At 39.0% G+C, this 16192-nt stretch overlaps 1 long non-coding RNA gene and 1 other non-coding gene across 2 annotated transcripts in view; both read right to left on the minus strand.

Annotated features, from left to right (window-relative positions):
- LOC120875103 overlaps positions 1–16192 on the minus strand; it is a 40461-nt gene that overhangs the window by 5211 nt on the left and 19058 nt on the right. The window lies entirely within an intron of this gene.
- Positions 881–987, minus strand: LOC120875772. Its single transcript, XR_005724071.1, has one exon. It is a non-coding gene; the product is annotated as a U6 spliceosomal RNA (small nuclear RNA).

Genomic DNA, 16192 nt, shown 5'->3' on the forward strand with positions numbered 1-16192 from the left:
GCCAGAAGGGAATGGCATGATATATTTAAAGTGATGAAAGGAAAGAAGCTACAACCAAGAATACCCAGCAAGACTCTCCTTCAGATTTGATGGAGAAATCAAAAGCTTTCCAGATAAGCTAAAGTTAAGAGAATTCAGTACCACGAAACCAGCTTTACAACAAATGCTAAAGGAACTTCTCTAGATAGGAAATACAAGAGAAGGGAAAGACCTACAGAAAATAAACCTGAATAAATAATAAATTAAGAAAACGGTGATAGGATCATACATATGGATAATTACCTTAAATGTAAATGGATTAAATGTACCAACCAAAAGACAGACTGGCCAGGTGGATGAAAACATGTGCATGTATGCACTTCCACTGACCACAGCACTCTGCTTGACACCTCTCCAAGTTGTATGTAATTATTTTATATTGTTAATCATATTCCCATTAGGCTTATAATTGTAATTATTTTTTATTTTTTTGTCTGGCTATTGATTGTGAAAACTGATAAATATCTTTTACTCTTGTGATTATGTAACTTTTTTTTAAATAGGAAAATCACTAATTTTATTAATTCATGACTCATTACATATCTCTTTAATTTTCTGAAATAAAATTTTGATTTGTTGAAAAAAGGAAGCACATATATTGTAATTCTGCTCAATATCAAAGTAAAATGTTTTTGCTCATTTAGAGTGACTCATGATTGAATCATGAGATGAACTAACCATTTTTGCATGAAAAATCATTTTTAATTCAATAATATCCCTTACAGGGACAGTACCCAACTTAATGCCTTTTTTTTTTTTTTACTTCATTTTACTTTACAATACTGTATTGGTTTTGCCATACATTGACATGAATCCACCACGAGTGTACATGAGTTCCCAAAATAATATAGAACCCTTCATGAATTTGCATGTCATCCTTTCTCAGGGGCCATGCTAATCTTCTCTGTATTGTTCCAATTTTAGTATATGTGCTGCCGAAGCAAGCACTGATTATGTAACTCTTAATACCACTGTATCATGATTGGTCAACAGAAAAATAATAGAACTCTATATCACCAAAGTGTCCAGTATGAGTTGCTCGGTCATGTCCAACTCTTTGTGACCCATGAACTGTAGCCCACTGGGATCCTCTGTCCATGGAATTCTCCAGGCAAGAATACTGGAGTGGGTTTCATTCCCTTCTCCAGTGGATCTTCCTGACCCAGGGATAGAAACCAGGTCTCCTGCATTGCAGGCAGATTCTTTATGGTCTGAGCCACCAGGATATCACCCAAACTAGGATCTAATAGAAAAACCTGTAATCACTTTTTAAAATCTGATGCATATCCGAATTATCTTGAAATTTTTGAAAAATGCAAATGCTCAGGTATTGCTTTTTTTCTCCAGAGCTCCAGATAGTTTTCTAATGAGCAGTCATGTTTTAAAACAACTGAACTATCTGATGACCTTTTTACCTTTATCTAGTTTGTTTCACTTTTTCTGTTTCATATTCAGTGCTCCCATTTCATTTAGTATATGTTCTCCAATTCCTCCATCTCTTCTCTTTTTTTTTTGATATTCTTTCTCAAGCCTTTATCAAGTGTAGTACAAAAGCATTTATATACATATTTATAAATATGTATAATATATATATTTTAGAAAACTTACGAGTTTTTGCCTAACTAAAAAATTTATGACATTTTGATTCCACTTATTTGACTTGGTATGAATAGAATGCTAGATTTCTAGTTAGAAAATATATATGCAACAATCAACAAGTTTTACTGTGTAACATAGGGAACTATAGTCAATATCTTGTAATAACCTATGATGGAAAATAATTTCAAATATAGTATATGTGTATTTGGATAACTGAATCACCTTCCTGTGCACCTGAAACATTGTAAGTCAATTATACTTCAATAAAATATATATATTTCAAAAAGAAAAAAAGGGGCAGTGAGAAAATAGGCAGGTTCACCAGGATGGAATATGAATGTGTGTGTATGTGTATGTGTGTACACATAAAAATATTCAGGAATAATGATTCAGTAATTCAAAGGGTAAAATTACATCTGGGGCCGTTTTTCCATAAAAATTGTTATACATTTAAAAAACCCAAAAAGCCATTGCAAAAAAAATTAGTATATTAGTCTTGATATTCATTTTAATAAGTAGAATCTTTGATTTTAAAAGGTTAAATTATGTTCAATGTATCCTATTTAAGGAGGCAGGGAAAATTGTAATGCATTGATGAGAGGGAATCCTAAATGTGGCAGTGGGGGTCCTTGATATCTAAAGACGTGGGCTTCAGTTAGCTAGAAAATTATTATTCAGCAATACCGGTTGAATAGAGAATGCTGGGTATTTGATATCATCAATTGAGTAGGCCAAAAATTAGCAACTTTTTCACTTGAATATTTGAGCAGTGGATTATCTTGAACATGTCTTTACCAATTCCTCCTCTGTAAAAATGGGACTGATAGGTACTATTCAACTGTCAGTGTAGGAAATCTTTCTTATTATATGTGAAAATCCTTTAAGATCTTTGAAGAAGTCAAAATATTATTAAGTAGAAGTTACATAAAAATCTATTCTGCTTTTTGGAAGAACCATTGTATTGATAATAAATTTATTTCTGATGAAATAAATATTAAGGAAAATAGATCATTCTGCTTTGGGTCTTTATGAGTTCATTTTAAAGCATCATTTATTTAGATCAGACTTTTATTGGTCACTTGTCATATAGTTTCTAGTAATTATTTCATTTTTTCATAGTTTGAAACTCTGGATTGTTTATCTTTTATGGTGCTGGATTTATGGCTTTATTTCATAAACTAACTGTTCAAATAATGTTTTCTACTTCTGGTTATAAAATAATAATGCCTCACAAATCAAATTACAGAGAAAATGGTCACTTAGCAATCCCACTCCCTAAACAACTAGGATAACTTTCCATATAAATATATGTTTTTATGGAGTTTCACTGATACTTTTGCTCAATGTTGTATTTTTCCTTTTCCATATTGCTACTGTTATTCTTGTTATTCATAATTGATATTTCTAAATATGAAGAAAACTCTGTTGAGTGAATGTACTAAAGTAATTGAATAATCATGTCATTACTTTTGGATATTTAGATTACTATCCCTCTCTCTTTTCTGTAATAAAAAGCACACCTATTCCTTCCTTTCCAATTTGTGTACTTCTGGATAGTCCATGAAATTCTGAGTGCCTGTCATGGCCATAAGCCTGCCTATGAGAAAAGTAACTGCAGACAAATCTGTCCTCCTAAGTTGTCACACTCTAAGCCAGGTGACTTTGCCATCCCTATAGATACTAATGGGCCAGGGATCTGTACCTGGGCCAGAAGGCAGGCATATCGTGTCAGAAAGGCCCACAAAGTAGCTCCACAAGAGACTCTGCCTAATATCTGGGCACCATATTGGAAAAGATCAAACTGATCTCATTGTCTCCTCTCTTTTGGTAAGGCTAAATGTGAGATTACACAGAGAAGTCAGGATGGCCTGTATACCTATTTGGAGAGGGAAAAGAGATTTCCAGGACCCAAAGGTCATTGGTTCATCCAGCCTATTATGATCTGAATAATGATGGACTGTTTCCATTTGGCATGAGGCATGGGGAGCTGGTCAGTGTCAGAGGGCTGGGACTGAGGGTCACAGGCCGGCTTCTGAGACTCATTCAGGCCCACCTCACCGCCTCATGGAAGTAAACTCCCACTACCCAGTGTAATTATCTTTTTCTTCTTTTGGATGACTTTCTTGGGAGGAATTACCCCAAGTGTGATTGGTGGCAGTAGTGGTGGTGGTTTAGTCACTAAGTTGTGACCGACTCTTGTGACCACATGGGCAGAGGAGCCTGGCAGGCTACAGTCCATGGATTCTCCAGGCAAGAATACTGGAGTGGGTTACCATTTCCTTCTCCAAGGGATCTTCCTGACCCAGGAATCAAACCCAGGTCTCCTGCATTATAGGCGGATTCTTTACCAACTGAGCTACAAGGGAAGCCCAGGAATATAAATATTTTTATGACTGTATATAATGTCACGTTACTCAGCACTAAATATTTCTGAGAGATTTTCCCTGGATCTTCTCTTCTTGTTCTATATTCTCTCTTTGAATCTTCTATGATCACACTCATCTCCATGGTAATGAAAATTGTCAAGTTTAAGGCACCACTCAATTGTAAGGTTCACTGTTATTTTATGAGTGGTGGAAGTAAAACATGTTAATTATGTTGACATGATACTTTCTTACCACTTAAAATGTTTATTTAATAACTTTTGAATAATCTCTCCTAGACCTTTGTGCATGTATTAAAAGGAAATATTAAAAGTATATGTATTGCTTAATGTGTTAAATACTTGAGATTTTTCAGAGACCAATTCTTCGGAGCTACTTTTTGACTCAAATTCATGTTTATCTTTGTTTACTATACATCAAAAATATTACTTAAGAGAATCAGCATTACTTAAGAGAATTCTCTACTAATGTTGGAGAAAGATTCTAGTGTAGGATTCTGAAAGTTCTGATGTTGGCCCTTTCTTGATCTTATCAAAATGTGTTAACAGAAAGCATCCGGACAACAACTAGGATTCAGACCTTTCTCAAATAGTTCTTGTGTTTTGTTGACTGAAATATTCAGGGGTCACATTTGTCCAGTTTGGCTACCTGCACATGCATAGGCATGTTGCCTGACAGTAACAATTATATGATCAGTGATAAGAGCTACCCTGATACCTGATTTCAGAGATGTTAAAATATTATATATATAGTATATATGCCATATATATATATATATGTATATATATGCATGCTCAGTTCAGTTCAGTCACTCAGTCGTGTCCGACTCTTTGCAACCCTATGAATTACAGCACACCATGCCTCCCTCTCCATCACCAACACCCGGAGTTCACCAAAACTCATGTGCATCGAGTCGGTGATGCCATCCAGCCATCTCATCCTCTGTCGTCCCCTTCTCCTCCTGCCCCCAATTCCTCCCAGCATCAGAGTCTTTTCAAATGAGTCAACTCTTCGCATGAGGTGTCCTCATTACAGTTTCTTACCCATTTCACTGCTCAGGCCTCCCAACCAGTCTCCCTTCCACCAGAAGTGATATCAAAACATACTGGAGTGAAATTCATGAGCAGAAGCTTTACATCCTCCTCAGTATCACATGCAGCTGGGAAGGAGACTCACATAGAATAAAATGCCAAAGGCATACATTGGATACACTGGATAGTGCTTCACAGCACACTTTCAGTCTTACCATGGTTAATCAGCTTCATGGCCATGTGAGTCAGGGACTGTTCTTGTTAGTGAAGTTAAATGACTCAGACTCAGGTTTTGAAACAAGTCTCCTCCTCCTGTTGCCTCCTGCAGTGTTACCTCCTTACCCTGCTAACTGTCATTTCAAATTGTTAAAAGACAGTTGTTCCTCTGACTCCCCTGGTTCTTGGAGCCCCCTCCCTTCTCATCTACCCACCTGCAAATTTACCTTTGACTTCCTCCATCCTCCATCTAGCCAGACACCAAGATAGGTTGTATTTTCTTTCAAAATATATCTGGCCTCTGTTCCCACAGCCCCCACTGTAGCCAGAATGTCCCGTTTTACCTTCCTGCTAAGCCATTTCAGCTGCCCTGTTGCTAGTCTTCATCCTGTGTATCTCTGCAGAAATAGTCTGAAAACATCATTTTGTAATGTCACTTTTTGTTGTTGTTGTTTAGTTGCTAAGTCATGTCTGACTCTTTGGCGACCCCATGGACTGGAGCCCCTCAGGCTCCTCTGTCCATGGGATTTCCCAGGCAAGACTCCTGAAATGGGTTGCCATTTCCCTTCTCCAAGGGATCTTCCCAACCCAGGGGTCGAACCCGCATCTCCTGCATTGGCAGGGGGACTCTTTACCACTGAGCCACCAGGGAAGCCCCTGTAACGTCACTCCTCAGGTCAAATTCTTCAGGAGCTCCTTGCATTTTCTGTCACATTAACCACAAGCCTCTCAATGTAGCTTTAAAGGTCTGCCATCACTGGAGCCCTCCCTGTCGAGTTTGTGTAATTCCTATGGTTGTCCGCTTCGTGGACCACACTGGTTATTCTTTTAGAGTGTGTGTCCCTGTTGACACCTCACTGGAAAAGCCTGCCTTTCCAAAACTTGTTTTCCTAACACCTGACTTAATTCACTTCACACCTAATGCCTTCACTCATAACCAATCATCAGAAATCATTCTCCTCTAACTTAGATAGTCTCTGAGGACTGAGCAACCGAAAGCCTCATGTGTTCTCTCTCGCATTCCTCTCATCTTCTCCAAACAAACTGCAGCCAACCTGAGAGCAAGGTCTAAGTTTCCTATTTTCTTTTTCTATAAGTGAAGAGGAGCTAAAAAGCCTCTTGATGAAAGTGAAAGAGGAGAACAAAAAAGCTGGCTTAAAGCTCAACATTCAGAAAACGAAGATCATGGCATCCAGTCCCATCACTTCATGGGAAATAGATGGGGAAACAGTAGAAACAGTGTCAGACTTTATTTTGGGGGCTCCAAAATCACTGCAGATGGTGACTGCAGCCATGAAATTAAAAGACGCTTACTCCTTGGAAGAAAAGTTATGACCGACCTAGATAGTATATTCAAAAGCAGAGACATTACTTTGCCGACTAAGGTCCGTCTAGTCAAGGCTATGGTTTTCCCAGTGGTCATGTATGGATGTGAGAGTTGGACTGTGAAGAAGCCTGAACACCAAAGAATTGATGCTTTTGAAATGTGGTGTTGGAGAAGACTCTTGAGAGTCCCTTGGACTGCAAGGAGATCCAACCAGTCCATTCTGAAGGAGATCAACCCTGGGATTTCTTTGGAAGGAATGATGCTAAAGCTGAAACTCCAGTACTTTGGCCACCTCATGTGAAGAGTTGACTCATTGGAAAAGACTCTGATGCTGGGAGGGATTGGGGGCAGGAGGAGAAGGGGATGACAGAGATGAGATGGCTGGATGGCATCACGGACTCGATGGACGTGAGTCTGAGTGAACTCTGGGAGATGGTGATGGACAGGGAGGCCGGGGTGCTGCGATTCATGGGGTTGCAAAGAGTTGGACACAACTGAGTGACTGAACTGAACTGATAAGTTAATAATACGTTCTTTTCTAACTGATTCCTTTAATTACCCCCAAACTGGTGATACATCTCTGGTCTGAGAATAACTTAGTTCAATGACTTTCAGTTATTTCAAGCCAGGAAGATACTGAACCCACCTTGAGAATTCAAGGGTTTATATTCATTGATGAGAAAATGATAATAGTGGAAAATCCCAATTGAACCATCCCCAGTTTCTTAAAAGGGACAGAATGTAAATAACCAGTGTAAACGACACACAGCTATCATGGTCGTTCACAGACTATTCAGTGAGGGTTTCTTTGTATGTCAAGAGCAGCATGAGACTATATAAAGTTAGAGAAGATAGAAGAAATGGAAAGAGGACCTGGAACCTGCCCCCCACTTCAATCTCAGGGAATTTAGCAATTTAGTGTGTAGAACGTGGTCTGATGATCAAATGAAGATAAGCATAAAAGGGAGGGATAGGAGAGCAGTGTAAAAGGACAATCTTTTGATCAAGAAAATAAGTGGATAATTTATAAGCCAAATTATTACTCTGAAAGAGACTTGTCATGACACTGTTTTGCAAACAGTTAACAGCACCGTCAAAACCAACATTAAAGGAGGCAAGTCCATACCCAGAGTGCCTGAGTGTGAGAGCATTCACTCTGAGAAGATGTGTCCTATAGAGACAGCTCTTGACAAACACATATTCGGACACGTTAGCAATTTACTAATTTTGAAACTCAGTTCTACAGTCTGGTCAAGTAAGGGTTTTTCAGGTCTTTATAGTAAAAAGAGACAGCTTTCTTATCCATACAGTGATTCTCCATCCCTTCACCAACACGTTACAGACTGTCACTAGCTATTTGTACCCTAAATGTGAAACAAGGAATTCCCCAGATAATTTTTAAATTCTGGGGCAATTACTACATAGAGCTTTAAGAGCCAGAAGGAAGAATCAATCTGCCAGGCAACTATTAGGGATAGAATTGCTTCTGCTTCAAAGTATATGCTGGAGTAACATCTAAAGTAGTTAATTCCTTGTCAGATCATGCTGTGGTGTTACATGACCTAAAGAGAAAAGCACAGCCATCCAAACCTAAGGAGGTGGAATAGCAGGAAGGTCACGATTTCTTTTATCTTTTAGACTGTGTCTAATGGAACTGGCTTAAAAGTCAAAGCATCAAAAAGCAATATTTGTTTTGCCCAAACAATGTTGAACACAAAAAATTTTCCTCTTTAAATAGATTAGTTGTTTAACTGAGTCAACTGATGATTGTTAGATCATTATAAAGATTTGGAATTAACATATACACTACTATATGTAAAATAGATAACAAGGACCTACCGTATAGCACAGGCAACTGTATTGAATATCTCATAATAACCTATAATGGAAAAGAATCTGAAAAGAATATATATCTGTAATGGTGAATCACTTTGCATATACCTGAGACATTGTAAATCAACTACAGTTCAATTTTTAAAAAAAAGATATAACTGAAATTGAAGCTGCTTATCAAAGACTCAAAAGCTAAATATTTTGGTTGAATATTGCGACTTTAACAATGAACTAAATTTTCTTGGTGAAAAGTGGGGAAATATAGAATCCCAGCATTCATTTCACCTCAGAAGTACCTATTGGGAGATGAAGGACACACTGGTGTTAATGATAAGACCAGGAACAGGGATGGGACATGGGGCACAGCTATTGCCATTTCACCCTTTTCAGACCCAAGGCAATCACCACTTGTCAGTCATGGCACTCTTAACTCAACCAGCCTTGGACCTGGCTTCAGAAACCTCATCTTGTTGCTTCGGGTGGCCACTATTGGTCAAATGGGACTGGATCTCGAGATAAAATATATTTGCAACATATGATTTAAAAGGAAAATAAACTCAGAAAAAAAAAAGAATCTGGAAATATACATTTCATTCTCAGAGTTTGTCAATGTCTGTGAAACTCGGGGGGGAAAAAACCCTCTTGGTTCTTCAGACCTATTTGGTTCACTGACACCATTGATGGTTTCAGTTTCAGGATGCCTTATCAAAATATTAAAGGTGAAGAGCTAAATTCACCCTGTCTTCATGTTGATGGATTAGGAAATTGCATCAAGCTTGAGCCACATCAAGCTTAGAGCTCAAGCTTCCTTCCTCTGTGTTCATTCTCCATCTCGTGCTGCCCCTCCAGTGACCATTTGCTGGACTCAGCACATCTTCATTGTCTCAGTTGTATCATCTATGTGTTTATATACAGACTTAAATGGATTATTAACTAAAATAGTACTGTGTGAAAATGACTACTAAACTAGCTATTTTATCAACCTGTAAAATTCCAATCACAACTGCAGATGTTAACGGTCAAAACATACATGACCTAATTGCTGATTTTGGAATAAATGTCTCATATGCTTCGAAGAATAAATGCAAATCTAAAACAGATGGAAAGAAATTGAATGAGATTTCACAACTAATACCAGTTTGTATAGATTCAAAACACAGAAGAGTTGATTAAATGATTTATGACAATTTCCTAGGATTTCAGCATTTCCTGTGCTTACTTAAATTCCTAACTAAAAAGGAAGGCTCACTAGTATTTTTTTAAGGGTTCAGAAAAGTAATATTTAAGGTTCTTTCCAGGACCTACTAGGAGGCAGAACACAGACCTCTTCTCAGCCTTCCCTTCACTAAGGACATGGCCCTGGCCTCACCTTTGACTTCTTCCCTTTCTGTGAGTCATGTAAGTTGACTTTTCCTCTTTATGTGAAAAGTAAAAATAATACTAACCCTGTGTCATATACATAAGAGGTCAGTTACTTTAAACCAGTGGTTCTCAACCGTGGCTGGTGGTTAATATCATCTGCTTTTAATGTTCCCAATCCAGATCAGTTGAATCAGAATCGCTGAGGCTGGAGCCCAGGCATTGCTGGTTTCTAGAACTCCCCTGTGTCTCCACTGTGAACTCATGTTTGCCAACCACTGCCTTGAACCAAAAGGATGAAGTGTTACTGCAGGAGCATCATAGATCTGATGAAGGAGAGGCCCCAGCTACAGTTCAGGGATCCTCAGAGCCACCCCAACATTGTTTTTACTGTTTCTGCTGCACATCACTGTAAATGTAGCATCCATCTTCGGAGTGTACCCAGGAAAGGAAATCAGAAGCAGTCTCAGGCTGGGGTCATAGATGGATAGATCCCAAAGTTCTGAAACTGGCTAGTTTTAGCTTGCAAGGTTCAATTGTACAATTGTCAACTTTTCTTCTGGACTTTACGTTTAGTGACGTCATATTGCTAGCTTGAAGTCGGCCATGATGGGAGTATTTATGCCATGGAAATCGGTAAACCTTACTAATCATGGCTTATTATCCCCTAGAGAGTCTGTGGTTAAATTTATCAGCACAAAGCTGAATGGATCTTTAGTCCTTGAACCTGGTCAAACTTGAGAGAAGGAAACTTAAAATCATCTTTGGTTCATTAGCAAAGCTTGTCTAACTCCTGGCAAATAAGGAGGGCAAGTTAAGTCACATAGCAAAAAAATTCGAGGTCTGCTGTCATTTGGATTCTGGCAGCTTCACAGGTAATAGGAGATGATGAAAAGAAGTTAATATGGACTGATAACATCCCTTTTCTTTATCACTATTGCCTAGGCACCTGTCTGTCATTTCTTTGGGTAGAGAACCAAGTTAAAGGAAAAATGAGAATGTTCTTGCATTGGCTAAGTTGTAGTATAAACTGTTCTAACATAGGGACTTCAAAGCTTAGTGGCTTATGCAAGAAAGAACTTGATCATGGAAATTTCCAAAGGTAGATGATCCAAGGCTGTTATGGGAGCGTTCATCTCGGACTACTCCCAGCTCCTGTCATCACATCTGCATACCAAATACTCAGAAGGGGAGGAAGACAGTGGAGGGAGGGGAGCACATACCTTTCCCATTAAGGACACAACTAGGAATGACTTACGTCATTACCACTCATATCCCATTGGGCCAGACTTAGTCTTAATGGTGCATCTAACTGTTCCAGAGGCTGAAATTAGTCTTTACTAGGCTGTGTGCCCGGCCCAAAACTGACTACTGAAAGAAGAAGGCAAGAGGGAATACTGATGGATTTTGATGGACTTTGCCACCCCATACTATTCATTTAAATGCAAATGTGTATGTTGACATGGCTGGAGGTGGAGGCTTAACAGGGCAATACTTTTTATTGACTACAATTTCTTCTCAGTTTTAAAGTCCTGACTTTCCCAGGAGTTTCCTCTCTTAGAAAATATTATCTCAGAAAATCCACTGGAAATAACAATGTACACATGTGAAAACATTTGTTATAAAATTTGGTGATAGATCTTCTAATGTAGTATTTTACTTGATATATTTTTGGCCTAAATAATTCTTTCAAAGGCTATCTTATTAGGACTTATGAAAACACATGGAGTGCTTTCACAATAACAAAGTATAAAACTGTAGACCATTAACATCACTAATTGTAAATAGTAATTATTGTAATTTACAGTCTTTCCTTCTGCAATCTATTTTACACTCATCACACTAATCTTTCCTTTTTTATTTAAAAATACCTTATGTACATTATTATATTAGTTTCAGGTGTACATTTAAACGTGTACACCTTAAATGTGATTCCACATTTAAATACACTGTGAAATGATCACCACCTTGTCTGGTAACCATCTGTCCTCATAAAAAATTATTATGGCATTAATGGCCATATTCCTTAAGCTATATAATATATCCCTGTGACTTATAACTGAAAATTTGTCTCTTAATCTCCCCCACCTGTTTCTCTCCTCTCCCCGCCCTAGGGCAACCACCTGTTTGTTCTCTGTGACTCTGTTCTGTTTAGTTATGTTTGTTCATTTACTTTACTTTTCTGCATTCCCATATAAGTGAACTCATACAGTATTTATCTTTCCCTGTTTGAGTTATTTCATTACCATAATGCCCTCAAAATCCATCCATATTGTCACAAATGGCAAGATGTCCCTTTTTTTTTTTTAATGACTGAGTAATATTCTTTTCTTTTCTATTTATCTTCTTTATCCATTCATCTATCAGTGGGTATTTAGGTTGTTTTAATATCTTGGCTATTGTAAGTCATGTGGCAGTGAACATCAGGGTGCGTGTGTCTTTTCAAATTAGTGTTTTCCTTTTCTTCGGATAAATACACAGGAGGAAAGCTGCTGGATCATACGGTAGTTCTATTTTTAATATTTTGAGGAACATCCATACAGTTTTCCATGGTGGCTATACCAGTTCACCTTCCCAGCAACAGCGCACATCCATGCCAACACTTGTTATTTGCTATCTTTTCTATAATAGCGATTCTGATAGGTGTGAAGTGGTATCTCATTGTGGTTTGATGCAGAAAACCAACGGAAATGACCATTTTCCTGTTGACCAATGATATTGAGGCTCTTTCCATGTGTCTGTTGGACATCTGTATGTCTTCTTTGGAAAAATGTCTATTCAGAGTCTCTGCCTGTTTTTTAACTGAGTTGTTTGGTTTTTGTTATTGAGTTGTATGAACTCTTTATATATATTGGATATTAACCCCTCAATGAATACATGATTTGTAAATATCTTCTTCCATTCAGTAGGTTATCTTTTCCTTTTGGTGATGGTTTTCTTCACTGTGCAGAGGCTTTTTGCTGCTGATGCTAAGTCACTTCAGTCGTGTCCAATTCTGTGTGACCCCATAGACGGCAGCCCACCAGGCTCCCCCATCCCTGGGATTCTCCAGGCAAGAACACTGGAGTGGGTTGCCATTTCCCTCTGCTATGAATGAAAGTGAAGTCACTCCAGTCGTGTCCGACTCTTAGCGACCTCATGGACTGCAGCCCATCAGGCTCCTCCATCCATGGGATTTTTCAGACAAGAGTACGGGAGTAGGGTGCCATTGCCTTCTCCTTTTAGTTTGATGTAATTCCCCCCCCCCCCGCCCCGGGTTTTTTTTTTTTAACTGGAGGTTAATTACTTTACAATATTATATTGGTTTTGCCACATGTCAACATGAATGATGTAATTTAATGTTTATTTTTGCTTTTGTTTCCCTTGCCTTGGGAATCAGATCCACAGAAACATCACTAATGCTGACATTTTCTTACTGTCCATGTTTTCTTCTAGGAATTTTATGTCTTCAGGTCCTACATTCACATTTTTAATCCATCACGAGTTAAATGTTTGTTCTTTTACATGTAGCTGTCCAGTTTTCCCAACACCGTTTATTGAAGAAATTGTCCTTTCTCTGTTGTATATCCTTTACTCCTTTGTCATAGATTAATTGTCCATATGTGAGGGAGTTAATATCTGGGCTCCCAAATTTGTTCCATTGACCTGGTTCTCCTGCTTTGTAGGCAGGTTCTTTACTGTCTGAGTCACCTCCACTGATCTATGTGTCTGTTATTATGCTAGTACCTAGGATCTTTGTGTCTGTTATTGTGTTTTGCTTACTACAACTTTGTATTAATAATATAACTTGAAATCAGGCAATGTGAGATCTCCAGCTTTATTCTTCCTTTTCAAGATTCTTTTGGCTCTTCTCACTAATCTTTCTTTAAAATCACCTCTGTCATAGCACTCTCTTGCTATTACCTGTTTCTTAAAGTCAAAATGATTTTGCTTGGCATCTATGTGTGTTTGCTGGAGTCCTAACTAAGTAACATCTACAACGGAAAACAGAAGACTAATCAGAAACTTAGAAGACTTGGATTCTAGTTCTTCTACTTTCTAGTTGGGTGACATTGGACTCACCCACATTCTTACTCTGGGTAGAGCTGACCTTGAAGCTAAGATACAAGATAGATTAGCTAGGAAAAGAGCTCTCTTTAAAGCAGCTGTGGAGAGCAGCTTCTCAAATGATTCTCAATGATTTCTACCTTCTGGTATATACCCCTTGTCTAATCCCCTCCCCTGCACCTAAGGACTTGCTTCTAACAAAAAAGGCAAAAAAAAAAAACCAGCAACAGTGAAGGGATGTCATTTCTTAGATTAGATTACTAAAGACTGATTGCTTGCTCATATTCTCTTTCTGGCTTTCCTTGCTTTCTCTCTGATGAAGCAAGGTGTCATGTTGGGAGAGGCTCTGTGAAGGGACTCCATGTGGTAAGGCACCAAGGGCAGCCACCAGGCAGATGCCAGCTTCTGAGTAGCTCCATACAAAGGCCTACATGACAAAGAACTGATACCTCTAGTCAACCATCAGCGGGATCTGAGGCCTGTCAGGCTCCGCAGGAGAGAGCCTGGAAGCAGATCCTCTCCCAGTTGAGCCTTGAGGTGTCCAGAGTCTCAGTTCACACCTCGATTGCATCTTCATGAGACACTCTGAGCCAGGGGACACCACTAAGCTGTGTCCTGGTTCTCAACCTCTAGAAACTGTGTAGTAATGAAAACGTTGATGTTTAAAGCTGCTAAGTGCTAGAATAATTTGTTACACAGAGATATATAATATAGCTGGTGGTTCAAAAGGTGAAAGAATCTGCCTGCAACACAGGAGACCCAGGTTTGATCGCTGGGTTGGGAAGATCATCTGGAGAAGGGAATGGCAACCCATTCTAATATTCTTGCCTGGAGAATCCCACGGACAGAGGCAGGCTGGAGTCCACGGGGTTGCAAAGGATCGGACACGACTGAGCGACTAACACTTTCAAAGACCTCATGTCATTTGAAAAGGAAGGGAAATTAGGGGCAAATTACTGAGAAGTTAAACCTAGTAAAGTTGACAATGTGACTATGAAACTGTAACTTTGAAAGTTTGAAATTGTTCATTTACTCACAGATGCGCCAAGTAAAGAAAAACTAAAGAAATAAAAATACCAGTAAGTGTTGGTCCAGAGACTAAGATGAATTCTTACCCTTAAGGATTCAGAGAACTGTGCTTGGTCTTCCAGAGAATGACTACTGTTTTGGCACAATGTAAAAGACTATCTTTTCATGAATTGGGGATAATAGATCTGAAGAAAACATTGTTATATAGACCAAAAATGACTAGTTTCAACCAATTTCCTGATAATTGTGATGAAAAAGAAAAGGTGCCTTATTTGTATGAGTGTTATAAAAGCTGTGCAGTCTAGTACTGTATCCATTAGCCACTTGTGATTTCTTAAATATAAATTAAGAGTAATTAAGATTAAATACAACTTAAAATGTGGTTCCCAACTCTCACTAGCCACATTTCTGGCGCTCAGTAGCCTCAGAGCCAGTGGCCATAGTACTGGGTGGTGCTGGTAAGAACATTTCCAATGTTGCCAAAGCTTCCATTGGGCAGTGCTGTTGTAAAGTGTTTTCATAAGTCCTGACACCAATCCTTCTGAAGTTTGTTTCACTGTTGTTCTCTTCATGTGTGGTTAACTAGTATAAAATGTCAAGTGTTCCTGGATATCCCCAAGGGGTCAACCTAAAGGTCTTCTGGACACATTGCAGAGGACCAAAGCCCAATGGGGAGAATCCATGTTCTGAAAAGTGTTAGAAGGCTAGTACCAAAAAATCAACTACAAAGACCCTGTCTTAAGGTGAACCACTTCTGATGTGGACACCCGGACATAGCTCCCTTCATCACCCTGGGCTGCAGCTTCCCTACTATCAAATGAGAGCAGAGGGCCAAGTAATCTTTTTAAGCTCCATCAGGCTCTAGACTCAATGGCTCTGTGTCTTACTCTGATGAAAAAACAATTGCTTGTCTGAATTATTGACTCATAAATGCAGGAGGCATGTCCTGTGACTGGTTTAAAACCATCCCCTGCAGGGTTTCCTTAGTATGGGTCTCCTTCCTTCTCCCTAGATGACATCAGGACACAGGAAGGGGCTAGGGGAAGAGAGGAGGACTGTACCTGGGGACTTCTGCCTTCTTCCCCCGAAGACCAGGCCATTCCTGACCTCCAGTTCCCTGGTAGCTCAGCTGATAAAGAATCTGCCTACAATTCAGGAGACCTGAGTTGGATCCCCGGGTTGGGAAGATCCTCTGGTAAGGGCATGGCAACCCACTCCAATATTCTTGCTTGGAGAATCCCCATGGACAGAGGAGCCTGACAGGCTACATATAGTTCATGGAGTTGAAAAGAGTTGGACACGACAGAGTGACTAAGCACACACAGTCT

The sequence above is a fragment of the Oryx dammah genome, unplaced genomic scaffold, assembly GCF_014754425.2.
Source record: "Oryx dammah isolate SB20612 unplaced genomic scaffold, SCBI_Odam_1.1 HiC_scaffold_16, whole genome shotgun sequence".
In the NCBI taxonomy this organism is placed as follows: domain Eukaryota; kingdom Metazoa; phylum Chordata; class Mammalia; order Artiodactyla; family Bovidae; genus Oryx; species Oryx dammah.